The 27,651-nt window shown below is 45.0% G+C and overlaps 1 long non-coding RNA gene across 2 annotated transcripts in view; it reads right to left on the bottom strand.

The window, feature by feature from the left end:
* Nucleotides 1–27,135, bottom strand: part of LOC144827790 (uncharacterized) — a 105,491-nt gene extending 78,356 nt beyond the window's left edge. Inside the window, exons 1-2 of one of the 2 annotated variants that reach the window (XR_013610372.1) lie at nt 27,057–27,135; nt 26,619–26,679 (exon numbers count right to left, since the gene is read on the bottom strand). This is a non-coding gene — a long non-coding RNA (uncharacterized LOC144827790). The remainder of the gene's footprint in view (nt 1–26,618; nt 26,680–27,056) is intronic. The other variant, XR_013610373.1, reaches the window with a different exon arrangement.
* Between the last annotated feature and the right edge of the window lie 516 nt (nt 27,136–27,651).

Genomic DNA, 27,651 nt, shown 5'->3' with positions numbered 1-27,651 from the left:
CCAGCAATGCCTTTGCTGGTTACCTTAACTTTGGCTTCAAGCTGCACTGGTGCTGACGCTGACTCCCCAGGCTGAATCTGATGTCCAGGCCCCTCTGGTAGTGGTTTGTACAGCAGCAAATATCTATTGGTGGACAGAACAAATTGTCTTTAGACAAGGCACAGAAACAGTCTATCAACAGAGTGTTAGAAAATACTTCCTAGTCTTGGGATGCCCCATATATTAGCAAGGCACCCAAGAACCACTTCCATCTATCTATGTGAGAGTAAAGAAAAACACAGGCTGGACCTATTGGCAAGTATACAAAAAACAATTCATTGCAGGGGATTTGCAAGCAGGTGGCCTGCAATCTTCAAAGGAGTGGCCATACACCAGGGGACTATAGTGATCGAAAACAAAATACTGTAATTGTCATAGAGTACAAAGACAAAAGGTAGTAGGTAAAACAGCACCTCTAGCCTCTTCAATTGGGTTTCCATGTGAGAGCATACCCTCTACCATCTAAAGGTAGACAGCTACATAATGGATGTCTTCACACATAGTGGCATTGTCTAAGGGGGTAAGCACACTTTCCTCAATTATTAAGTGTAGGTGTTCCTAAATTCCTTATCTAGAACACCTCAAAAAGAGAAATCACATAATACAGATTATCAGGGACATGTAGACTAATTGTGCGTCAGGTGGACTATACAATACAAAAGCTAATAGCAATGTAGAAACAACAGACAAGAACTAGAGTCCTGGTATTTCTATGATTAGGACACATCTGATCCCACCAAAAATTAAAGCAGCAGGGAAAAAGAACTAAAAACCAAATTAGAATAGGCATTTGAATTTGTCATACTAAATACACGTGAAAGTATCTCCTATTGAGGTGGACAACTGATCTTACTATAATCTATCACTACCCTAACAGTCAGACTAGAAAACATCCGAGTAGGCCTAAAGAAAAATTTTGAAAACCAGTTTGGTCATACAAAAGGGAATTACACATATTATAGAGGAACCTGATACATCACTGTAGTCTGGAAATGTAAACCTCTAAATGGTGAAAGAAAAACAAAAAAGAAAATAGGACTAGAACACAGCTAAAACCCCCAAATACTAGGCACAATGTGACATCAATCAGGGGAGAAGCAGCAAAAGAAAAATCTATAGGAAGGACAAAAAGTACTTGGGTGATAGTCAAGTTTGTGACATAATGCCAAGAGCATGGGTGATACAAAAAAGTCAAAAATAGTACACATATTATAACTCTACCGCTGGCCACTACACCATCTACGGTAATCTCAGCTAGTGATCCCATTCCTTCCTTTCTCGGGGAAAATGAAACCTGGTTTCCTTTTAAGACAGAACATCATTTAACTAATACTATATAGAAATTAGGTCACCTTGCATAAGAGTCACAGATCTATAATTGCTTCCTTAGGTCCAATCAAGGAAATATAAATGTGAGGCTGCCTTTTCCTTAAGGGAAAAGAGCAGTAACGACTAAAGGTGGCACACTTTGCTGTATATATTATAACCACATAGGCATGCACTTGGTGAAGTGCTGTCTGTTCTTGCTCACAATATAACAATATCATATATCATAATTTAGTATCAGCAAGTTTTACCACTTAACAAGTTTTAACCACTGTTGCTCAAAGGATATACATCGTCATGTCATCCCTTCACAACACAGCAAAACTTACAAAAGCACCAACATGGATCACAAACATACATAATATAGGACATTTCATGCCAAGCCATCAGATATACTTTGCTATATACCGAAGCACAGAAAAAACACAATAGCATGCAACACCATTTCATGCACTTTCTGCACAATAAACCCTCCAATAACATAAAAAAAAAAACATTCAGGCCCATTTTAATTTTGTCAGACTTATACCTAAATAACACCTTCTTTTAATCCATCCTCACCCCTTTGACAGCAGATCAAGCAGTCAGTGAAGATCAGCTTGTCAAATATAACTTACTGTGTCGCATCAGACACACAAGAAAAGCAGGGAAAATTCATGGAAGAAATGCAAAAAACATGAAAATGCACAAATAATTCATTTCAAAGAAGTCATAAAAACACATCTTTGTTTCATCATACAGCCAATACTTCACATAACACGCAAAATCTCAAGTGGAACCACCCAGCTTTTGTAAATGTACAAAATATCTTAAGCAATAACTCTTTCACAGCCTCTGCATGTCCCTTACACCAACCCCCCAGTTTAGGCCCTGCTGTTTATAAAAAGCCGTGTCAGGAATGCACTCTTCAAAAGTCGACGTGAATGGCTCCTTTGCGTGACGCTTTTCCAAGCAATCATTTCACCATTTGTTGTCACATACTCCTAAGCCCCCACCACACTGACTTAAAGGTCAAAATCTGGCTGGAGCACCAAGCTTTCTTGTAACCCCCCTGTGAAACTGACAAAGACAATAAGTCTCTGCAAGTCTGTGCAATAATCAACCCTATTTAAAAAAAGACATTTTAAATATATTACTTCTTTTAGAGAACTACAATTTATTTATTCTCAGAGCCTGTGAATAATTTATGGAACATAACAACACACCATACCAGCTTCATAATAAATGTGTGTCACTATCCCATGCAATATTGTATCAACCTTAAATAAATAAATGGCTCAGTAGGCCCCGCTGAAGTCAAAAACTTTCAACCCTGATATTAAACATAAGCCTCTGCGCTGGGCACATTAACTCACTAAGCTATGAAAAAGCAAACGTGCACATTTGTATTATACTTGAATGTATGCATTCACTGAAGCCTAAGGCATTATAAAACTAGTTTAAATGGCAAGAAAGCCTTTTAAAATGGTCTATTTAACTCAATATCGTTTTTGCAATTTGAGGTACTTAGAAATAAATAACCTACAATTGTGTTACATATTAATCATCCTCAAAATGTTCTTTAGAGATTGCAGAAATCGGACTGAGACATATCTCATGTAAATCTTTAAAAAAAAATGACTTCTTACGCCTGCGCCAAGTGAAGGTCCCATACATAAATGTCCTCATTATGCAGTACTGCACAACTTAAATTAAATTATAATGCTAGGAGGTCACAGTATGAGTATTAAGCTTTATGAATATCAAAAAACGATTTTAAAAAGCCCTTATTTTTTTTTTCAAAATATTTTTTTTTTATGTCATAATTAAAAAAATTACTCTCCATATTTCGTTTTTGTAATAATCCTATATCTTAAAACCAAGCTGCATCCCTATTATAAATCTGCCCCTTGCCTATGTTTTTAGAGCAACTATTCACAAGCCTAAGTACATAAGCTCAATTTTAAATATACGACAACTTCGCGCCACTTTTGTTTGAAAAGGACAATGATTTTAGCAACAGAGCCAGACATGTGCTGACGAGAAAAATGCTAAAAGAGAAGGAAAACCGAAATTGAAATGTCTGTCTGTGATACAAATAATTAACCTTATTTTTGTAAACCTTGCTTTCAAAATAACACTCTGAGATGCAAAGTTGCACGTTTAACTAAGGAAGAAGTCCTGGCTAAATAAACGAGGCCTGCGAAAATAACAGCTGTGCCCTTGACGGCAGGCCCTACCCAGTGTTAAATTTCCTGGAGGCAGCCTTACTAAAAACAGACATTCCAAGCTTTGAAATGCGTGTTTAAGAATACATATTTTAAGTTCTGAAAAACTCACTCCAGCTAAACTGTTTTGCCTGTAAGCATCTTAATGCAATGTATATTAAGTAAACACGCTATGAGTGTGTTGTCTACAAAAACACACAATTTCATTTTTCTGCTATAGGCCTTTAATATTCCTAGTGAATAAGAATTTTAAGTTTATCCCTTAAACATTTAACAATTGTACATGTGCGCTATTCCTTACCCTATAACTTTAAGGAGAAACATATAGTTATGTTTAGCACATCACATAGGTCATTCCTGAATTTCTATCGAATTTTTCCCTAATATTAATTAATCTAACATTATGTTTAACAGACTGAAAACATCAAAAATAACCACAAAAATACATATGAGCTCAGTTCAGACATAAACAGAAAGGGGTAAAACAGAAAAGACACACATTACAGCGCGCTTTAGCCATGTTTCGTAAATAGCGACGACGCAATGTACAAGCAAAAGTTACATGAATGGGAAAAACCCACAAACCAGCTAGACATTTAAACACACCTTTTAAACCATGGGTCAACACTAAAGCCAGAAACAAAACAGACTGCATCCAAACCACCTGTGTAAATACCAGTGGTAAGTCATATTTACAAGGAGAAACCCTATTCTCAACAGTATTCTAAAAACTGAAGTAGAAATACTTTCAATTCACTAATTCAGGCTGGCAGAACACCAAAAACCGCTCTGCATATCTTCATACATAAAATTCGACAGAACAGAGGATCCTCATATGTATTATGGGCATATTTAAATTCCCTGGGGAAAAATTTCACCAAGGAAGAAATATGTTTTCATACCTAAAACCTATTTTAAGTTTTCCCTCTAGGGGAAGCCGGCTAATTCAATTCATATCTCACTATGGTACCTCTCATAAAACTACACATTTTACATGTGAGTTTGGAACAGGCATGCAAACAAACATAATGCAAAATATGCATTATCATAATCTAAAATGGCACTTAATCATTGCGCCGCTCATAACCATAAATGGAGAAACATCTCCACATTACCTGCCTACATGTGTTGCAACGCATATATCACATAATCCATATCATAAATATGATCGATCATCCATACATATCCATATCCATATCCATAAGCCACAGCAAGCGTATCCTAAAACTGCCTTGCGAGTCACTGGCTACCATAAGCTCACAGTAATTACCATACAATGGTTCTTACCAAGCACGAGCGTCCAGATTCTATCTGCCAAGTTTTGAATGACCTAACAGTCTTTTCTTTTAAAATATTCACGCCAGAAATGTTCTCAGTCAGGGGTGCCATCATGTGGAGGATCAAAAATCAGTAAGATCAGAAGTAGACTGGGCTACAGAGACTAAGAACCCCCAGAATTGGTACCTCCTTTAGTAGAATCCTGCCTTGTCTTCCTCAGTAAATGTCTGACTCCTGATAAGTTCACTCCTTCAGATAGTCACCGCTCTGATGAGCCCCAAGTTGGCGCGCCAAATGATGGAAATCAAAAATCCCATCTCAGGGGTTTGCACTAACACCTGATCCTTTAAAGCAGCATGAAAAAAGTTGGCACAGAATCTGTAATCAAGAGAAACATATTTATTAAATTACAACAAGTGAGGCCATGTCACACAGAAGCCGCAGCACTCTGTATGAGATGGTCTGAGGACTGAAGGCCACAGTATCTCTTATATACCCTCACAGGGGCTAAAAAAGGGCAGTACAAGTGCACATAAGAAGAGTTACACACATAGATGGTCATACAGAAAATGCACAGTCGACAAGTAGGAGGAGCTAACAGTTTTGCCAATGCTAGCAAGCACATCCTGACAGTTACAGAATATTAGCAGCTGCAAGCACAACTGAGCATGTGCAAAGTAGGAGGAAGAGGCTAAATATACCGAGCAGAGAACAGCAAGATAGGACTGAGTACATGGTGAGCACATGGCCATCTAAAATGGCTGCCAAATACAAAATGGATTCCATAAAAAGACAAGATAGTCTCTAAATACAGGATGTCTTCTGCTAATGCTTAATCTAATCGCTGCTAAATTACGACAAGGCAACCACTGCAGGCCAATCGCCAAAGCAGCACTTCAGCATAGGAATAGTCTCTCCTCAGTTTCTTCAGGTTCCTCTCCTCAGCAGAGGTTTCTTCTTGTAGTCCAAAAGTGATCTAATTTCTTGGGATCAGGGTCCCAATATTTATACCCAAAATTCTTTGTCCTCTGAGGGCGGAGAGGCCTTTGCCTAATCCAAACCAGTTCTGGAGCACTCTGTTTGCATGATTCCTTCTCTTCTTTCAGTGCAGGGAAGAGACATCAGACGCAACACAGGGGATGGAGCCAGCACTGTGGGGGGCAGGCACAGTCCTATTCAGTTTCCAGATGCAACTCCCCCCTCCCATCTAGATGCAGATTGCTCTATTCACCACTGGGTGGATTCATTCTGTCTCCTGGAATCCTCCAGCCCTGTCACTCAAACTCCAGACAAGTAATACACAACCTAGCAGAGGCAGGCCTGGATAGTTAGGCAAGAAAATAACTACTTTCTAAAAGTGCTATTTTCAAACACATAATGTTAAAACCAACTTCACTAAAATATGTATTTTATCATTCTGAGTTCAGGCATACTAAACTCGAATTTCTACAATGTTTCCTGTGTCAGTTAGGATTATAAAATGTAATAATCTAACTGCCCATTATGGCCAATGAAGAACAGGTAGCCTTGCAATAGTGAAAGCATGAAAATGGCTGTAATTCACTATTAGGACATGCCACACACACCAGGGCATGTCCTGCCTTATACTTATAATACACCTTGCCCTTGGGCCTACCATAGGGGTGTCTGATATGAAGAAAAGGGAAGGTTTAGGGACTGGCAAGTGGGTGCACTTGCCCAGTCAGCATGACAGTATCAGACTGCACACAGGCTCTGCAATGGCAGGCCTTATACACATATTACAAGGTTGCTTCTGTGGGTGGCAAAACCAGTGCTGCAAGCCCACCAGCAGCATTTGGATTTACAAGCTCTAGGCACACTCAGTGCATTGTACTAGGGTCTGACAAGTAAACCAAACAAGCCAATCATGGAATCACTAAACCATACTTCAATTTACAATAGGGAGAGCATATGTACTTTAGCACTGATCAGCAGCGGTAAAGTGCCCAGAGTCGTAAAATAGCCAACAACATGTCAGAAAAAATATAGGAGGAAGGTAAAAAGTTCAGGGATGACCCTGCAAAAAGGGCCAAGTCCAACAGTCTTACAATAGCAGGCAACTTTTTTTCTCGTCATTTTTGCGTTTTTGTGCAGCACACATAGATGTAGCAAATGGACTCCTCCCTCTCCATGACCAGACAAGTCAACGCCGTCTCCTCATCGTGCTTCAACACCCTGCGTATGCTTCGCAAGATCTTCCGCTGGATCCCGACCGAGACCAGGAAGACTGTCACCCAAGCACTCGTCACCAGCCGACTGGACTACGGAAACGCCCTCTACGCCGGAACTACAGCCAAGCTACAGAAAAGACTCCAGCACATCCAGAACACCTCCGCCCGACTCATCCTGGATGTCCCCCGACGCAGCCATATCTCAAGCCACCTGAGGAACCAGCACTGGCTCCCCGTCGACAAGAGGATCACGTTCCGGCTCCTCACCCACGCACACAAGTCTCTCAGCCACCTGGGCCCCAAGTACCTCAACGACTGCCTGACCTTCTACACGCCCACCCGCCAGCTACGGTCCACCCCAGCCTCGCCCTCGCAGCCGTACCACGCATCCGAAGAGCCACCGCCGGAGGAAGATCCTTCTCTTACCTGGCTGCCAAGACATGGAACTCCCTCCCCATCCACCTTCGGCTGACCCAGGACCATCTCGCCTTCAGGAAACAACTCAAGACCTGGCTGTTCGAGCAGTAGCATACCCCTTCCCCAAGCGCCTTGAGACCCTCCCGGGTGAGTAGTGCGCTATACAAATGGTATGATTGATTGATTGATTGAAATCACCGTTGTTCATTGTTTATGTGCAGGAAGGGACACCTTCCTGCACATAAACAATTGTTCCCTGCAATGCAGGCACCCTTGCACTATGGTGCATGGGTGTCTCTGTTCGCAATAGGCAGCTATTTTTAGCACCAACGCTGGAGGAAAATACAGGAATGCTCTGTATTGTTGTGAATATGAAACCACTACAAAAGACTCCACACAGGTTTAAAAAAATAGGCAATACTTTCATAAATAAATCAAGATCAAAACCAACACAAATCCAAAAAGTAGATGCTGAGATATGCATTTTTAAGTAGGAAAAAGAGATCTAGCACTTAGAAGCAATAAGTGCCTATGAGGTTTATCAGGTCACGGTGGACCGGGGCAAAATCAACAGTTTAAGCCAACTTCAGAGGCAAGAGTCACGCTACCCAGGTGAATAGAGTACCTTAATCCTGATTGCAACACCGAGATGCGGGGTGCCGACGAGCGATGCATCGATATCGAGCCCACAGTTGAGGTGATGCGTAGATTTTCTCCACCCAGTTGCAGTGATGAGTCAGGCTCATTGGGCGAAGCACCAGTTCCGAGTGCAGCAGTTCCGAAGGCGATGCGCTTGGTTAATCCATGCTAGAAGAGCGATAACTTGATCTTCTACAGACAGTGGTGGCAATGCGTTGGTTCCAAAGCAGTGGCTTTGGATGTTATGCAGCTGTTCCGTGTGTGATGAGCAAGTTCTATTCCTGCAACAGGGTTGTTACACTGGTTCTGCTACACACAGACTGGAGATTCGTCGATTTCTCTGGTGCACGTATCTGGGTCTACTTCCATTGAACCAGGCACTGGAGCAGGAGTAGAGCTTTTGATAGCCCTGAGTCTTAATCAACAGGAGGCAAGCCAACAAGCCCTTGGAGATCACTTCAATTGTAAGGCAAAGTCCAGCTCTCTCCAGCAGGGTCAGAGAGCAGCAAGGCAGCATAGCAGAAAGCCTTCCAGGTCAGCAGTTCAACAGAGTCTCAATCCTAGATGCAGCACCTCAGTTCTTCTAACAGTGGCCAATTGTAGGTACAGAGTGTCTGTTTTGGTGGGGTCAGATACCTAGTACTAATAGCCAGTGGTGCCTTTAAAGTGGGGGTGATATCAAAGAAGGGTCTTTGAATTGCACACAGGTTCCTCCTTCCCAGCCCTGGCTCCAGACTATCAGTAGGGGGCAGTCTGCCCTTTGTATGAGAAGAGGACACTTTTTTTCAGGTGAAATTGTCAGCTCCACCTTCTCTTCCTACTTAGGAGGAACCACCAGAATGCATATGAGTATGCAGACAAACCTAGCGTTCCGGTGTTTGTATGGCTGTTTAGAGGGACTGCACAAAAGGTAGCTGTCACCCACCCCAGACATGTATTGGAGACAGGCTGCAAAGCACACAGAGCACTAAGATTAGAGAAATGCCTTTTTTTTTAATTAAAAACCATTCCAAAGATATAAAAGATGATGCAGCTACTAATTTCAAATCAGGAATTACAGCTTAAAAGTGTATTTAGGAATTCCCAAAGTTAATCTATGAGAGGAGTAGGCCACTGGATGTTTATCACTACCAGAACAGGTAAAACTTAGCAGTACGTGCCCTACCTGTCACTTGCACAGCACCCTGCCCTATGGACTACCCAGGGCCTACCTTAGGGCTGACTTGTGTGTAATAAAAGGGAGGGCTTTAACGCTTGGAAAGTAGGTTTAAATACCAAGTCAAAGTGCAGTAAAGTGCGCACACAGGCCCTGCAATCCTGGGGCAGAACGAAACGATATAGCAAAAAGAGGAGGTAAGCAGACAAAATGCTTGGCGGAAGACCACCCTACAGATGACAGGTCTAACAATTAGCCTTTAGGAGCTTCAGGTACAGAAAAAGAAACTTTCTAAACTTCATTATCCCAAGTATTTATTAAAAATCTAACTTCAACGTTGAATTGGGCTTTATGGAATATTAAAAAGAGTGGTTGAATTGTTTTTAAAGCTGGTCCCAAACCTAAGATATGGAAAAAAAAATTCAATATGTCCTCTGATTTTCTGCATAAGACATTTAGGCCTGCCACAGTGAGAATAGCTTTTGGAGCCTTGTCCAATCGCATCATATCATTTTTTTTTAGTCCTCATTTCACCATGGCTACTGCACTCTGGGCCGTATGCGTACACCCTCGATCAGTCTGTGGTCCATGTAGATTCAGACTCATAGCCTCCACAGCACTGGTCTTATGGGGAAGGGAACAGAATCCACCACCACCAAATCCATGGCCTGATGTAATCATTGGACCAAATATCGATGTCTATGACTAACCAAAAGCAATGTATTAGAGCCCTGTCCTAACCACTTCAGATAATCCCCCCAAAATGCCTCTGACCTGTGTGGGTTGCATTTGATGTCTATGCTACATGTCCATTTTACTCAGCTTAACCAGGCTGTTGAGAGGCACTGTCCACCCCAAGAAGCACCAGTGTTTCAGACAAAACTAGGTTCTCTACTAAGATAGCCCTTATGGTGGCTTCTACATTCTTACAAAATTCTTTAATCACTGGACACATAAAGAAAACATGGATGTCATTAGCCCTTAAAAGACTGCACCTCTTACAACGGGGAACCGGTTGTTGTACGAACTTGGCCAATCTTTGCGGGGTACAATACAGCCTGTGAATGACAAAGAAATGATGACGTTTAAAGTTAGCGGGAGATACTATGGCATCAAGGAATTTCAGGGAATCTGTCCACAAAGATTGTATGTTGTCTTCCTGCAGTATATTTGTCCAGATGTCAGAGGGGGCCTTCAGTTTCTCTTCTTTTGCCTCCAAAAACTGCCCATTCCATTTTGCCACTTCTTTGGCACTAGGACTAGTGTCGTGGAATGATGCATCTAAGTCCCATGTACCCCCCACCTCCTCTACCACAGTTGAAGACCATGAGGTGAGCTGCAGGTACTTAAACCTGGATAGATTATTACCTGTCCTGATGTTTAATACATCCCAGGGAATCATTCCTTCTCTTGTTAACAGGTCCCCCCATTTCATTATCCCTGACTGCTTTAAAGGCAGACTCAAAGCATCTTTCATGCACTCCGGCATTCCTCGGAATTCCCAATTGGGGAAAATTCTGAAAAATAACCAATTTGACCGTCTCACTGTGAGCCACAGTCTCAGTGCAGATTTTAACACTTCATCATATCATGATCATCTACATTTTCTACATGTCCCATTTTTAAAAACCAAGCACCCTACCTTGTGGGCTATAAGGCCTTCATAAGCGGGACTTATTAATATTTAAAATATACTGCAGTAGTCTGGCCATAATAGTAAGCCTAAAGCCATGTGCGTGGGCCCACTTTGTTGATGGTACAATAGGTGCTGCAGTCTACGAGTGACATTTAACTTCCAGGCCCTGGGTATCCTTTCTAAACCATATACTAGAATATACACTTTACTAGAAGATAACTCTGTCAATCAGGGTGAAGCCAATGTAACCATATCTATTACCTTGGGTGCCCATGATGAGGTCAGCTCGACATTAGCTACGGCGCTTCGGTGTGAGCTCGTCATGACCGCGCCCGTTTCGTGGAACGCTCGCACGCTGGGCTGATTCCCCTGCTGTGCTGAACTTTCCATGGGAACGGGTGTGGCCATGACGACCTCAGCTCGTCATGAGCACTGGAGCGCCGTAGCTCATGATGAGCTCACTTCGTCATGAGCACCGGGGCGCTGTACGCGCCCCCCACCCCCCAGCACAGCGAGGGAAACAGCCCCGCATGGAAGGGGTTAAAGGGGAAGCACAGCCACTTTACTTCTGTATAGTAGTGGTAACAATGCACAGATTCCTAAGGCCATCACACAAAGTGTCAAGAAAAAGGTGAAATATCTGGGGTGACCACACAAAAAAGGTGGGTTACTTATACTCCCTAAAACATCTGCCAACATGTTCCAATATATCTATGTATCAGTAGATGAGCACCTACAACAGCCATATTCCAATCACTGTAGATACTTATAAAGATTTCTAGACACTACAGTTTAAACAGAGTTTATGCAGCAGACAATATAACCCACATCTGTTATATAGTTTGTATGTTATTGGTACCTCTATGACACACATCGGGATACACATCCAACCCAAGCAAAGGACAATGTTATGGTAGCAGTAGTGAAACGAGGCAGCTCATCCCTGCCACCATGCACCGGCCCCAGGCACTGTGTCAGATGGGGTAGCACATCAGTAGCAAAACCGAGGCCTCTGGCTAGGTCCAGACATAATCAGTCCATCAACGATCCATCCGGTCTGCAGCAGAGAAGATGGTAAGGGACTCCAGAAGTCTTTAGATCTGCTGGAGGGAGGCATTGTAGAGTAGCAAAGTTCTAATTGTGCATTACAGTGGACCATGCAAAGCAGTCCTTGTTTAATGGTGGATGTGTTGTCCCTACCCTAGTTACATGTCAATTGTTTTTTGGCTAGCAGGAGGGCTATTTAGCCAAAGTGCTGTGTGCCAGCTTGCACTTTAGCTGTATACCCTGGTCTGGAACCAAGCATCCTCGGACCGGTTTCGGGCTTTCAGCCCTCATCAGCCAGGATAGCTTGATTCCAGTGACATGGAGAGCACAGGACTCACTTCTGAGCATACCCGTCCCACTCAGGTTGACAAATGCAAAAACAACAGGTGATGGACAGAATGCAGAACAATATCATACATTCACCCCAGTACAGAGATCTGGGCCTAAATCCCTCGTCTTTTTCGCTCACCATGCCATTCCAGTTTGAACCTAGCCATTTGCAAATCAGTCTTGACCCTGTGCCCCAAGGGAACAGTCCAGTCCGAACTGCCAAACCAGGTCCTTCCTGGACTGAAAACAAGGATCCTAGGACCGGTTTCGGGCTTTCAGCCCTCATCAGCCAGGATAGCTTGAATCCAGTGGCATAGAGAGCACGGGACTCACGTCTGAGCATACCCGCCCCACTCAGGTTGACAAATGCAAAAACAACAGGTGATGGCCAGAATGCAGAACAATGTCATACATTCACCCCAATACAGAGATCTGGGCCTAAATCCCACGTCTTTTTCGCTCACCATGCCATTCCAGTTTGAACCTAGCCATATGGTAATCAGTATTGACCCTGTGCCCCATAGAAACAGTCCACCCCCAACTGCCAAACCAGGTCCTCCCTGGACTGGAAACAAGCATCTTAGGGCCAGTTTCGGGCTTTCAGCCCTCATTAGCCAGGATCGCTTGATTCCAGTGGCATGGAAAGCACGGGACTCACGTCTGAGCATACCCTCCTCACTCGGGGTGACAAATTCAAAAACAACAGTTGATGGACAGAATGCAAAACAATGTCATACATTCACCCCTGTACAGAGATCTGGGCCTAAATCCATTGTGTTTTTGATCACCATGCCATTCCAGTTTGAACCTAGCCGTAGGCATATGAGTCTGGACCCTGAGCCCCATGGGTACAGTCCAGCCCGAATTGCCAAGCCAGGTCCTCCCTGGACTGGAACAAGCATCCTAGGACCGGTTCGAGCTTTCAGCCCTCATAAGTCAGGATAGCTTGATTCCAGTGTCATAGAGAGCACAGGACTCATGTCTGAGCATACCAGTCCACTCCGGGTGACAAATGCAAAAACAACAGTTGATGGACAGAATGCAGAATAATGTCATACATTCACCCCACTACAGAGAGCTGGGCCTAAATCCATCATTTTTTGCTCACCATTCCATTTCAGTTTGAACCTAGCCATATGCAAATCAGTCTTGACCCTGTGCCCCATGGGAACAGTGCAGCCCGAACTGCCAAGCCAGTTCCTCCCTGGACTGGAAACAAGCATCCTAGGAACGGTTTCGGGCTTTCAGCCCTCATTAGCCGGTAAAGCTTGATTCCAGTGGAATGGAGAGCACAGGACTCACGTCTGCGCATACCTGTCCCACTCCGGGTGACAAATGCAAAAACAACAGTTGATGGACAGAATGCAGAGCAATGTCATACATTCAGCCCAGTACAGAGATCTGGGCCTAAATCCATAATTTTTTTGCTCACCATGCCATTCCAGTTTGAACCTAGCCTAATGCAAATCAGTCTTGACCCTGTGCCCCATGGGAACAGTCCAGCCTGAACTGCCAAGCCAGGTCGTCCCTGGACTGGAAACAAGCATCCTAAGAACGGTTTCGGGTTTTGAGCCCTCATCAGCCAGGATTGCTTGATTCCAGTGGCATGGAGTGTACGGGACTCACATCTCAGCATACCCATCCCACTCAGGGTGACAAATGCAAATACAACACTTGATGGACAGAATACAGAACAATGTCATACATTCACCGAAGTACAGAGATCTGGGCCTAAATCCATCGTTTTGTTGCTTACCATGCCATTCCAGCTTGAACCTAGCTATAGGCAAATCAGTCTTGACCCTGTGCCCCATGGGAACAGTCCAGCCTGAACTGCCAAGCCATGTCCTCCCTGGACGGGAAACAAGCATCTTAGGACCGGTTTCGGCTTTCAGCCCTCATTAGCCAGGAGAGCTTGATTCCAGTGGAATGGAGAGCACGGGACTCACGTCTGAGCATACCCTTCCCACTCGGGGTGACAAATGCAAAAACAACAGTTGAAGGACAGAATGAAAAACAATGTCATACATTCAACCCAGTATAGAGATCTGGGCCTAAATCCATTGTGTTTTTGCTCACCATGCCATTCCAGTTTGAACCCAGCCATAGGCAAATGAGTCTGGACCCTGTGCCCCATGGGAACAGTCCAGCCTGAACTGCCAAGCCAGGTCCTCCCTGGACTGGAAACAAGCATCCTAGGACTGGTTTCAGGCTTTCAGCCCTCATCAGCCAGGATAGCTTGATTCCAGTGGCATGGAGAGCACAGGACTCACGTCTGAGCATACCCGTCCCACTCTGGGTGACAAACACAAAAACAACAGTTGATGAACAGAATGCATAACAATGTCTTACATTCACTCCACTTCAGAGATCTGGGCCTAAATCCATCGTCTTTTTTGCTCACCATGCCATTTCAGTTTGAACCTAGCCATATGCTTGACCCTGTGCCCCATGGGAACAGTGCAGCCCGAACTGCCAAGCCAGGTCCTCCCTGGACCAGAAACAAGCATCCTAGGAACAGTTTTGGGATTTCAGCCCTCATTAACTGGTATAGCTTGATTCCAGTGGCATGGAGAGCACATGACTCACGTCTGCGCATAGCCGTCCCACTCGGGGTGACAAATGCAAAAACAACAGTTGATGGACAGAATGCATAGCAATGTCATACATTTACCCCAGTACAGAGATCTGGGCTTAAATGCATCATTTTTTTGCTCACCATGCCATTCCAGTTTGAACCTAGCCATATGCAAATCAGTCTTGACCCTGTGCCCCATGGGAACAGTCCAGCCCGAACTGCCAAGCCAGGTCCTCCCTAGGCTGGAAACAAGCATGCTTAGACCGGTTTAGGGCTTTTAGCCCTCATAAGGCCATGATAGCTTGATTCCAGTGGCATTGAGAGCAGGGGACTCACGTCTGAGCATACCCATCCCACTCGGGGTGACAAAAAAGTATGGGCGAATTTTGCGGATCTGCAGTCTGCAAAATTCGCTCGAAATCGAAAAAAAACCTGAATTTGCGGCTTTTCCCGCGAACTCTCGGATTTTTTTCCGATGTGCACTCTACTCAACTGGAGTACTCTACTGGCAAATCAATAAGTGCTACCTCATTGGGTAAATATATAGTGCTTTTCCTACACTGCAGCTGCGTAAAGGGCCAGAAGATTTGTCTCCAGTGACCATGTGTGCATGTAACTTTGCTACCGCGCCAAAAGGCGCCGAGGTCCCTTGAGTGAGCTGTTCATCATAGTTGGGAAAGGGCGGGAAGACGTTTGATACCGCTAGTGTGTGGTGCGGGGCTTCTATGTGTGTCAACATGCCTCTTGTGTATAAAGGGTCAGAGAGCGAGCAGGACAGCAGGTGAGGAGAAAGCAGTCTCCTGGTCACAGTAACTACACGGGGATTGCGCTCGAGAAACTCATGGATGCAAAGACCTCCCTCGAGTATTACAGCAAATTTTTGACGGCAGATATGGGGTTAAAGCACACTTGCCCAACCTCGACCGTGCTCACTAATGTTTTGGGCTGATTAAAACGTTACTGTATTTGAGCTTCAACTCGGGCACCTGCTTTATATCTGTAAGTGCTTCCTGTTGAGTTTTAATTTTTGTGACAGGAGACTCGTGCCAGATTGAATCCTGCCCTGCATAGTTATCCACGAAGATGCCACAGTTTTGTGCAATACCTCTACTCAACTGGAGTACTTTCTACTGGCTAATCAGTAAGTGCTACCTCGTTGGGTAAATGTATAGTGCTTTTCCTACACTGCAGCTGCGTAAAGGGCCAGAAGATTTGCCTCCATTGACCATGTGTGCCTGTAACTTTGCCACCGCGCCGAAAGGCAACGAGGTCCCTTGAGTGAGCTGTCCATCATAGTTGGGACAGGGCGGGAAGACGTTTGATATCGCTAGTGTGTGGTGCGGGGCTTCTATGTGTGTCAATATGCCTCTTGCGTATAAAGGGTCAGAGAGCGAGCAGGGCAGCAGATGAGGAGAAAGCAGCCTCCTAGTCACAGGAACTACACGGGGTTGCGCTCGAGAAACTCATGGATGCAAAGACCTCCCTCAAGTATTACAGCTAATTTTCGACGGCAGATATGGGGTTAAAGCACACTTGCCCAGCCTCGACCGTGCTCACTAATGTTTTGGGCTGATTAAAACGTTACTGAATTTGAGCTTCAACTCGGGCACCTGCTAAATTTATATCTGTAAGTGCTTCCTGTTGAGGTTTATTTTTTGGCCCACAGGAAACACTTACAGAGTTAAGGCAGGTGCCCGAGTTGAAGCTAACTTTGTAACCATTTTAGAATGGCGCCGGCAAGCTGCCAGAGTTAAAGTTGCAACTTCAACTCTGGCAGCTTGCCGGTGCCATTTTAAAATGGTTGCAAAGTTAGCTTCAACTCGAGCACCTGCCTTAATTGTGAGTGCCTCCTGTGGGCCCAAAAAAAAATAAGGCCGCAAGCAGATTTGCAGATTTTTCGGCAATTTCGCAAGATTTGTGGATTGCGAAATTGCCGAAAATCTGAAAATTCCGCGATCGGAACGGATTTTTGGCTAACACTTAGTGACAAATGCAAAAACAACAGTTGATGGACAGAATGCAGAACAATGTCATTCATTCACCCCAGTACAAGGATCTGGGTATAAATCCATAGTTGTTTTGCTCACTATGCCATTCCAGTTTGAACCTAGCCATATGCAAATCAGTCTGGACCCTGTACGCCATGGGAACAGTCCCGCCCGAACTGCCAAGCCAGGTCTTCCCTGAACTGGAAACAGCATCCTAGGACCGTTTTCGGGGTTTCAGCCCTCATCAGCCAGGATAGCTTGATACCAGCGGCATGGAGAGCACAGGACTCACGTCTGAGCATACCCGTCCCTCTCAGGTTGACAAATTCAAAAACAACAGTTGATGGACAGAATGCAGAACAATGTCATACGTTCACCCAAGTACAGAGTTCTGGGCCTAAATCCACAGTTTTTTTGTTCCCCATGCCAATTCAGTTTGAAGCTAGCCATATGCACATCAGTCTTGACCCTGTGCCCCATGGAACAGTACAGCCAGAACTTCCTAGCCAGGTCCTCCCTGGACTGGAAACAAGCATCTTAGTACCGGTTTTGGGCTTTCTGTCCTCACCAGCCAGGATGGCTTGATTCCAGTGGCATGGAGAGCACGGGACTCACGTCTGAGCATACCCGTCCCACTAGCGATGACAAATGCAACAGTTGATGGACAGAATGCAGAACAATGACATACATTCACCCCAGTACAGAGATCTGGGCCTAAATCCACAGTTTTTTTGCTCACCATGCCAATCCAGTTTGAACCTAGCAATAAGCAAATCAGTCTTGACCCTTTGCCCCATTGAACAGTCCAGCCCGAACTGCCTAGCCAGGTCCTCCCTGCACTGGAATCAAGCATCCTAGGACCGGGTTTGGGCTTTCAGCCCTCATCAGCCAGGATGGCTTGATTCCAGTGGCATGGAGAGCACAGGACTCATGTCTGAGCATACCCGTTACACTCGGGGTAGCATATGCAAAAACAACAGTTGAAGGAGAGAATGCACAACAATGTCACATATACACCCTAGTACAGAGATCTGCACCTAAATCTATCATTTTTTTGCTCACCATGCCATTCCAGCTTTAACCTAGCTATATGCAAATCAGTCTTGACCCTGTGCCCCATGGGAACAGTCCAGCCTGAACTGCCAAGCCAGGTCTTCCCTGGGCTGCAAACAAGCATCCTAGCATCGGTTTCGGGCTTTCAGCCCTCATCAGCCAGGATAGCTTGATCCCAGTGGCATGGAGAGCACGGGACTCACGTCTGAGGATACCCGTCCCACTCAGGGTGACAAATGCAAAAACAACAGCTGATGGACAGAATGAGGAACAATGTCATACATTCACCCCAGTACAGAGATCTGGGCCTAAATCCATAGTTTTTTTGCACTCCACACCACCCCAGTTCAGACATGGCCATATGCAAATCAGCCTTGACCCTGTGCCTCATGGGAACAGTCCAACCCGAACTGCCTAGCCAAGTCCTCCCTGGACTGGAAGCAAGCATCCTAGGACCAGTTTAGGGCTTTCAGCCCTCATCAGCCAGGATGGGTTGATTCCAGTGGCATGGCGAGCACAGGATTCTCATCTGAGTATACCCGTCCCACTCGGGGTGACAAATGCAACAGCAACAGTTGATGGACAGAATGGAGAACAATGTCATATATTCACCCCAGTACAGAGATCTGGGCCTAAATCCATCATTGTTTTGCTCACCATGCCATTCCAGTTTGAATCTAGCCATATTCAAATCAGTCTTGACCCTCTGCCCCATGGGCACAGTCCAGCCCGAACTGCCAAGCCAGGTCGTCCCTGGACTGGAAACAAGCATCCTATGACCGGTTTCGGAGTTTCAGCCCTCATCAGCCAGGATGGCTTGATTCCAGCGGCATGGAGAGCCAGGACTCACGTCTGAGCATACCTGTCCCACTCGGAGTGACAAATGCAAAAACAACAGTTGATGGACAGAATGCAGAACAATGTCATACATTCACCTCAATACAGAGACCTTGGCCTAAATCCATAGATTTTTTGCTCACCATGCCACTCAGAGTTTAAACTTAGCCATATGCAAATCAGTATTGACCCCTTTGGTATTGCTTTGTACGTCCTAAGTTGGCAGGGAATGCCCAGGCGTGGGTCCCTTGCTCACTCTGCCACTGGATTCAAGATAGCCTGGCTGATGAGGGTTATGAACCTGAAATCGGTCCCAGGATGTTTGTTTCCGGTCCAGGGAAGTCATTGCTTGGCAGTTCGGGCTGAACTGTTCCGATGAGGCACAGGGTCAGACTGATTTGCATATGGCCATGTCTGAACTGGGGTGGTGGAGTGAGCTAAAGAATGATGATGGATTGAACCCAGATCAGTTGACTGGCGGTGAGTGTTTTATTTGCTCAAGTGCTCCGTCCATCAAACCCTTTGGTATCACTTTGTTCGCCCTAAGTTGGCAGGGAATGCCCATACGCGGGTCCCTTGCTCACTTTGCCACTGGATTCAAGATAGCCTGGCTGATGAGTGTTATGAACCCGAAACCAGTCCCAGGATGCTTGTTTCCGATCCAGGGAAGACATGGCTTGGAAGTTTGGGCTGGACTGTTCCCACGAGGCACAGGGTCAGACTGATTTGCATATGGCCATGTCTGAACTGGGGTGGTGGAGTGAGCTAAAGAATGATGATGGATGATTAAACCCAGATCAGTTGACTGGGGGTGAGTGTTTGATTTTCTCAAGCGCTCTGTCCATCATCCCCTTTGGTATCCAATGTAAGCCAGGCCTGAGGGGGCAAAACGTGTGCCCCGGAATACAGAGTTGTACACAGCAGAGTAACTAAGTACGTATTGGACGGATTAGTGATGATTGTTTCCAGGGCCCTGCACTGTAGTGGTTCATGTGGAAAAGATGCCTAATGCGTTTTACTGAGTGGTCTCAGCCTGAGATATGTGAGCCTGTCAAGTGCAGTGCAGTCTCTGGTAGACACAATGGATCTGTAGTTGAGGAAGTGCACCTCTGGCAATATATCCCTTAGTCTCCGAATACGTGGCCAGTCCTCGCTTCCTAAGTGAGCTGTATTAGTGGATAGTGCGCCAGATGCAGTGAAGTGTCATGTAGTGTTGACAGTTTTAATCTACACCAAATACTATCCCAGGCTTTTTGAGTGTAGGCCACTGACCTAATCTCGGTGCAGCAGCAAGATGTTCGTTGGCCAATAAGCATCCTCAGTGAATGAGGTAACTCAATGTTGTGTTCAATTGCTGCATGTGTCATATATGGCAGAGGGTTAACAATGAATGGGCATATTGCGCATGTACCCAGGATTAGTATAGCTCAAATTCAGGCGCTGCCAGACTATGCCAGACTATGCTGTACCTACAGTAGTGGAAGAATCTCTCAGCAAACTCTTGGTTGGCTGCTTGCCCATGCCAGGAAAGCCGAGTTTGAGCGTAGTGTTATGAAAAACTATTTGGTCAGGATGTTGGGGATATTATAAAAGAGGTATAGTAGTAAAGGCATTATGACCTTCTTCATCAAGGTAAAGGGTTCATATCAGAATGAGGGGTAATTGTCACCATTTGTTGACCTGATCCTCGACCTTAACCATAGCCACCCCATAGTTTTCAGACAAGACCACTTTCTTGTCCAGGCTTACCCGGATGCCCAGATAATTTGTCAAAGTAGTGCACAAAGAAATAGGGTATTAAAGCCTGAACTCTATAGTATTGTGGGTCACAGTACATTAATTCCAATTGATGGTGATGCCGGCTGCTGCTTTAAATAGTGTGAATTCTTAATGACTGGACAGAGGCTGCAAGCTGGGCTTCATAGATATATTGTAAGATCGTCCTTGTATAATGACAGAATGACATTGTGGGGGTGAAGTTCAAACCACGCTGGGCATGCAATTGTCGAATCACACAGGCCAATGGTTGGGAGGCCAGGGTGTACAGTAGAGGAGACAGTGGGTGGCCTTGTCTGGTGTCTCTCCTCAATGGTAATTGCGAGATCTGGGGGTCTCTAGTTGGCAGAGGTAGGTACTAATGTCCAAATAGGGACCTTTGCTTCCTGTCAGGGTAAGGGGGATACACTCTTTTGATAACACCTGCTCACCCCCTTGATAGCTTGGTGCAAGGAGACAGGCTTATCAAAGGCAATATGTAAAGTATTTGTACCAACACTCACAGTAACACAGTGGAAACACCACAAATTGACTCTACACCAGTTTAGAAAAATAAAGTATCTTTATCTGAACTACACATGACCAAAACGACAAAAATCCAACATACACAGTTCAAGAATATGATTTTAAAAGAGTTCTAGGGTTTGAGTAAAAATAATCCACAGTTGTGTCACTTTTAGCCTAAAGCACCTGTAGATGCGACAAAAGTTCCTAGCGGCAACTGCAGCGTCGAAAAACAAGCGATGCGTCACTCCTGATACCCTAAGGAGGCGATGCGACAACCCCGCTGCACACAACGGCCGTGTTGTAACAAATCCGATCTGTATGAGGAGTGATGCGATACCTTGTGTGGATCTTGGGGTACAGGTTCTCTGGTAGAAGCATCTCGCATAGGCACGATGCAACGATCTTCGGGACGGCGACGATCTTTGGGACGGCGACGATCTTCGGTGCAGCGGCGATGTGCGGCGCAGTGTTGATCCTCTTCTGCCACGTCCTCGTTGGTGCTGGACTCTGCAACAATGTTCGCAGCGACGGGATGCGGTCCGGTTTGCAGTGACAGGAATCGACCCACACCGGGGTGATGCGCTCCACAAGCGAACGATGCGTTAGTTCTTGCAGTAGCAACAGGCGCTGCGTCGATCTTCGCGGCTACAGCAATTCTCTCCCACTGTCGACGATGTGCTCCACTAGCGAGCGATGCGTACAAATTGTGGATCTTCTTTTATTCATTTCCAGCTTCCCAAACAGCAGAAAACAACCTCCAGAGGCCCCACAATTAGATCAAGTACTCTAGGCAGGTCAGAATTCACACAGCAGAGTCCAGAGAGAAGCTAGGGGTGAAGTCCTTTTGTTCCTCGGACTTCTTAACAGGAGGCCAGCTTTTCTCAGGCCCTTGGAGATCTCTTAAAGCAGGGGACACAGCAACAGCAAAGTCCTTCCCCTCTCCTTGGCAGAATAGCAACTGCAGGTCAGCCTACAACACACAGCAGGACAATCCTTCCTCTTCAGTCTTCCAGCTTTTCTCCTTGGCAGAGGTTCCTTCTTGATTCCAGGATGATCTAAAGTTCAGAGGTCTGGGTATCCCTTTTTACACCAATATTCTCTTTGTTCTCTGAAAGCAGAGAGGCCTTGGCCTAGTCCAAACCAGTTCTGGTCAGTCCTGGAGCACTCTGTTTACATGACTCCTTCTTTCCTTTGAGAAAGAGGGGAAGGGCCTTCAGCTGCCCAGCAGGAGGTGGAGCCAGTATTGTGGAAAGCAGGCACAACCCTATTCAGGCCCAGGTGCTATTCCTTCACACCACTCAAGATGCAGATGAAGCTATTCAGCCTAGTGCTGACTCACCCAGCCTCCTAGAGCGACCCCGGCCCCTGTCACTCACAAACTAGACGGTCAATTCACACAGAAACATCAGACAAGAAAAGAGACACTTTCTAAAAGTACTGTTTACAAACACAGGATATAAAAACCATCCTTCCTAAAAGATGGGTCATTAAATTCTGAGTTCAGGGATACCAGACTTTAATTTTCGATCTTGCTCCTATGGGAAGATATGCAGGTAAACAATATACACAGCATTCCCCATTCTATCCTATGGGCAAGATGGCCTTTCAATAGTGAAAAACGAAATTGTATTATTTCACTATCAGAGCATGTCTCCCACACTAGTACGTGCTCTACCTTTCACAAACACTGCACCCTGCCCAGGGTGGTACCCTGGGCCTTCCATAGGGGTGTCCAATGTGTACAGAAAGGGAAGGGTTAGGCCTGGACAGTGGGGACACTGGTCAGGTCAGTATGGCAGTTAGCAGCTGCCCACAGGCACTTTGGTGGCAGGCCTGAGACACCATTTTAGGGCATTGTGGGTGGCACAATCAGTGCTGCAGGCCCACTAGTAGCATTTGAATCACCAGCCCTGGCACACTCAGTGCACTTTACTAAGGACATACTGGTAAAACGAATATGCCAATCATGGATAACCAATCACAATAACAATTTACCCAGGGAGCACTTGCACTTTGACAGTGGCAAAGTGCCCAAAGCATCTAAACCAGCAAAAACGAAATACAGCACAGCGTCAAAAATACAGGAGGCAGAAGCAAAAAGTCAGGGGAAACCACGCCAAAAATGCCAGGTCTAACAGTAATGTATCAGAAAGCAGGTCATACAGCTGCACAAGAGCAGTGGAGTGCATGGATAGAAATGTAATCTAATGTATGTAGCTTATATTAAAACCTATTCTAGCAAGGACTGTGAGTAGGAAGTTACACTCTTCTAAGTTGAACACCTTGGTGCTCTCTAGGAAGATTGGTTCAACTGATGCATCAGAGTGAAAACGGACCAGAGAATATAGGTGGTGGACCTTACTAAATGAAACCCTCCTGGTCAAGTAGAACCCGATCAGACTGCAGCCAGAATTTTTGTGGCAGCATTTAAAAGGGACACATGGTCATATGATTGGCATTGTGAGAGTGGATTATTAAGTTAGCTGTGGCTTCTCTGAAGGAGGGGAGGGGAGGGGGCAGTTCTTTTTCAAATGCCAGTAGGTGTGAATTAGCTTTATATAGCTCTACCATAAACCATCGCTTCCACGATGTGGGCAGACCCAAAATCACCACTGTGATCGCTTACACAGCTATGGGCCCTTTCAGGAATTGCTGTCTTGGGTCCTCCAGCCGGGCCAGAACAATATGATCATAGTATGTTGCATGGGGCCGGGAGGAACTACTACGCAAGGCATATAGTGATCAAATCTCGGACCTACTAACTCAGTGCTCCCTAGCAAACTCTGACAACATCATCCTGGGTGACTTCAACCTCCCTTGGAACAATGATAAGGACACTATTATACAGTCCCATAATGTACTCCTTCTCACAAATGAGCTCCTCCAACACTGCAAGGGACAAACCCACAACAAGGGCTCTACCTTAGATGCTATCATAGCCAAAAGCGAAACTATACCCATGAATAAAATCCTCCCAATTGACTGGTCAGACCACCACATCATTATATTCCGCTTCAATCAAACAGTAGCTCCACCAATCAAAACTCAAATCACCCAGCAATGGACCAGAAATTTTAAAGACATCCCCCTCCCTGCCCTTCAAGAAACCATAACATCACTGCTCCCAACCTGTACAGACAACCTCAACACGGTAGAGCTCACTACACTATACAACAGGACAATGACAACTGCCCTTGACCAACTAGCCCCCCTAAAACCTAAAAGAGTCAGATACATCCCCTCCCAAGCCTGGTTCAATAATGACCTCAACTCCGAATGAAGAAAAGTAAGAGTCGCTGAGCGACTCTGGAGAGCGAACCCACCCCCAATCAATCTCTCCCAACTCAGGAAAGAACGCAGTAACTACAAAAAACACATAATCAAGTAGAATGCCTCCTTCTTCCGGAACGCACTAGACAATGCAAAAAAGCGCCCCAAAGAACTTGTCAACATCATCCAAAAACAGAACCCCAAGCCCACCAAAGCTAACCCCCCTGCCTCCAAACTTCAGTGTAACATCCTGGCAAAATTATTCAATGACAAAATCTCCAATATTGAGCTCTCCCTAGACCACCACCCTCAATCCCAACACGGCAAATCCTCGCCCCTAATGAAACCTCACCCATCCCCAGCTCACAACATGCTCCCCGAAGCTGAGACCGCTCCTCTGTCGACCCCCAAAGTCACCCCTCACCCTAGTTCCCAATTCCCTCCAAAGCGGTGGAAAGACTTCAATCCCCTCATTTCTAATGTGATTGCTAACTCCAAACCCTCCAACCATTACGCAGACCCTCTACCCGCCTCATTAACTAAGAACCTCAACCTTACCCTAACCCTACTGTGGACATAGATTATCAACAGCTCACTAAACAACGGACTGATGCCCAACTGCCTCAAACAAGGCCAAGTCACTCCCCTTCTAATGCTGACCCAAATGACCTTTAAAACTTCAGGCCCATCACCAACCTTCCTTTCCTAGCCAAAATCCTGGAGAAATGTGTTCTCTCCCAATTGAACACCTGGAATCTAACAACCTACTTGACTCCCACCAATCCGGGTTCAGGAAGGGATGCAGCACAGAAACCACTATACTGAGCATTACGGATGACATTCACAACTCCCTTGACTCCAACAGATGCTGCCTACTGGTCCTCCTTGACCTATCAGCTGCTTTTGACAGGGTCGATCACAACCTACTCTTAGATGGCCTGCAAAAACGTGTCAGAGCAGATGGCAATGTCCTAAAATGGTTCTCATTTCTACACAAACGCTCCCAACTCATAAAAATCAAAAACTCAATGTCTGACACCTCCCCCCCATCTCGAGGTGTCCATCAAGGCTCAGTCCTCTCCCTCACACTCTTCAACATTTACATGGAACCGCTCACTACCATTCTAAAACAAGCAAGCATCCCCTACCACCTCTATGCTGATGACACCCAGCTGTACCTCGAGATCTCCTCCCTCAATGACATCCTCCACCTCATCCTCCACCACAACTCCACTATTTCAAAAGTAGAAAATTGGCTAACCCTCAACCATCTCAAACTCAACTAAGAAAAAAACAAAATCCTTGTCTTCTCCAATCACGAACAACCCCCTCAAATCCAAGAATGGATAAACAACCTTGACTCCCTAAACTGCAAACTCACTCCAGCAAACTCAGTCAAATCACTAGGGATCTCTCTAGACCCAAGCCTCAACATGAGCTCCCACATCAAATCCACAACAAAAGGTGCCCTCTACAACCTAAAACTCCTTAACAAAATCGAGCCTTTCATACCCCCAATGACCTAAAAACTGCAACCCAATCTCTAGTTCTGTCCAGACTTGAATATGATAAGGCCACACTAACCGGGACAGCAAAAACACACACAGCCCCCATTAGAGCCACCCTAAACGCAGCAGCAAGAATGGTCTCATGCACCAAGAAATATGACTAATCTCACACAAATTATAGGGTAGCTAAAAAAGTTAGTGAAGCTAAAAAATAGGTAGTGGGTGGAACAATAAGGGGGCACAACGCCGTTATGGACGAAAACCCTCACTCACCCGAGGTTGACATGCTTAATCATTGGGTTTCTCCAACACACAGGGACCGCAAGGTACCCTGTGTGGGCTACGACTTTACCCGAGAGGGAAGTAGCTGTAGTGCGAAGCACTGGTTGGTACTACCAACTCGTAAATGGTAAGGAGGGGCAGAGTGCAAAGTAAATGAAAACGTGTGTGTATTAAAAACGACCTATTTAGTGGTTCTAACTTTATTCTTCCATGCTAAATGGTAGTGATTAAAAATAGAGTGATTATAGGGTTATGGATGTGTACCCTCACTATCGATCGACATGTTTCTGCCATATGGACAAGAAGTTCCGGGCATTCATCAGGATCAAAACATAGTCACTCTGCTACGCTGTGAAATATATATAAATGAAAAACGTGATACTTAGGCCTCTATTCCTTGACTGTCACACATTAAATTTGAGCAACAAGATCAGTCAGGGGGCTCTGTAAAACAAAAAACAAGCACGCTATAACTTAGTAATTATTACACCCATTTGTAAGTAAATACCCAATACCTCCTGATTCAGACAGTCTTGAAGTTTTTGTTCTTACCTAAGTGAACATGTGAATGTCATCTTCAACCATCTGTCGAGTATCACGCTAGGTCGTTACTCTAGTGAAATTAAAATCAGTTGTATAAGCTGAAGCCTCCAAAAAAGATTACTGCAGATACCTTTGCACACTAATATCTCATCATATTCTTGCTTATCACTTATGTCATGAGTGGCATCCCAATCTAACATGTAGTGTAGCCTCTTGTCTCAGATACTAAACAGATAAAATGTATTTGGCTCATGTAACATTTAAGATGTAAACTGACCCAATGATGCAACCCGCCCCAACAATAGTCAGATGTGCTCAAATAAAGATGCAGCGTAGGCTAATATGCTCCATCAATCAAATTATCAGGCGGTCCTTAAAGCAACTCATGCGGTCTTTAAATTCCTATGCAGCCGTATGAAAACATAACCAGCACCAAACAGTGCTTACCTCTTTATAACGCTAGGCATACGAACCGACAGCTCGAGTGGGAGTTGCCGTTTGTGAGCTCTCCGCCATTTATCAAAAGATTGAAAAAGCGGAAGTACCCAGAGCACGCACAGCGTGTATCATGTGATCGGGGTCCTTCGTTACCATGGGAACGTATAAACACCACACTCCATAGTTAACCGGAGGTGGCACGGAGTAAAAGATGTTTAAATATTACGGCACCCTGACACCATGTAATGAACTCTAATTTATGTGTAATAAGTACACCACAGACTAACTATATATCATAAAATAAGACGGGTGAATCTGCGCAGGAACGAACTACGGGTGTCACGTGATGTGAGTCATCCATTGTTGTGGTGACAAAATAAACAGTGCGCTCGGTACTAAACTTAAGCTCATTTCAATGTTAAAAGGGGGGTGGCTGGATAAGATGAACGTTTATAATTATTAGTACACTCCCAGGATCAATTAAGGAATTTATTAATCCAATATAATCTCTGGTATATGGGCACTATGCTAGAAGCAGGAATCCAGAGAAAAATAAGTGCCCAATATTCAATTCTAAACTAGTTGAGAAATATCTCACTACCGA

Source organism: Lissotriton helveticus, chromosome 4_1 (assembly GCF_964261635.1).
Source record: "Lissotriton helveticus chromosome 4_1, aLisHel1.1, whole genome shotgun sequence".
In the NCBI taxonomy this organism is placed as follows: Eukaryota; Metazoa; Chordata; class Amphibia; order Caudata; family Salamandridae; genus Lissotriton; species Lissotriton helveticus.
Note: the sequence above shows the minus strand (reverse complement) of the source record. Positions and strands in the feature narration are given on the sequence as shown.